The sequence below is a fragment of the Belonocnema kinseyi genome, chromosome 10 (genome assembly GCF_010883055.1).
Source record: "Belonocnema kinseyi isolate 2016_QV_RU_SX_M_011 chromosome 10, B_treatae_v1, whole genome shotgun sequence".
NCBI classification, from domain to species: domain Eukaryota; kingdom Metazoa; phylum Arthropoda; class Insecta; order Hymenoptera; family Cynipidae; genus Belonocnema; species Belonocnema kinseyi.
Genome location: NC_046666.1, coordinates 83,972,574 through 83,973,245, shown reverse-complemented (window position 1 = coordinate 83,973,245; position 672 = coordinate 83,972,574).

Here is a 672-nt window from a genome sequence, read left to right as displayed (position 1 = left end):
GATTATCGTGGCGTAGTGCATCAGGAATTCTTACCACAAGGTTGTACGGTCAATAAGGAGTAAGTTATGCGCCTTTTGCGAAAGGCGATACGCAAGAAACGTCCGAAACTTTGGAAAAACAATTCGTGTGAAAGATTTTCTGACCAAAACCAGCACAACAGTCATACCTCAGTCTCCATATTCACCGGATTTGGCCCCTAGTGACTTTTTTTTGAACTGATGAGACTCATGAAAGGACAACGATTTTCAACGATTGAGGAGATAAAAACTGCATCGCTGAAAGAACTCAAGGCTATACCACAAAATGATTATCAGAAGTGCTTCAATGATTGGAAAAAGCGTTGGCAGAAGTATATTATATCTGAGGGGGATTACTTTGAAGGGGTCAACATAAATATTTAGGAATAAATAAATATTTTTTGAGAAAACCATAAAGTCACCTTATTTTTTGAACACACCTCGTAGGTGTCATATTATGGAAATCATACAAAATTCGCCTGCTTCTTTTGGTAATGGTTGTCAACTTTCAACCTAAGATTAATTCATTAACTGTTTAGTAGAGGATCATAACTGTTTTATTTTGCAGGAATACGTATATCTTATTATATACACTATTTGTGAAACTATATTTGCTATTATTAAATTTGAATACAATCAAGAAGCTAACGATCG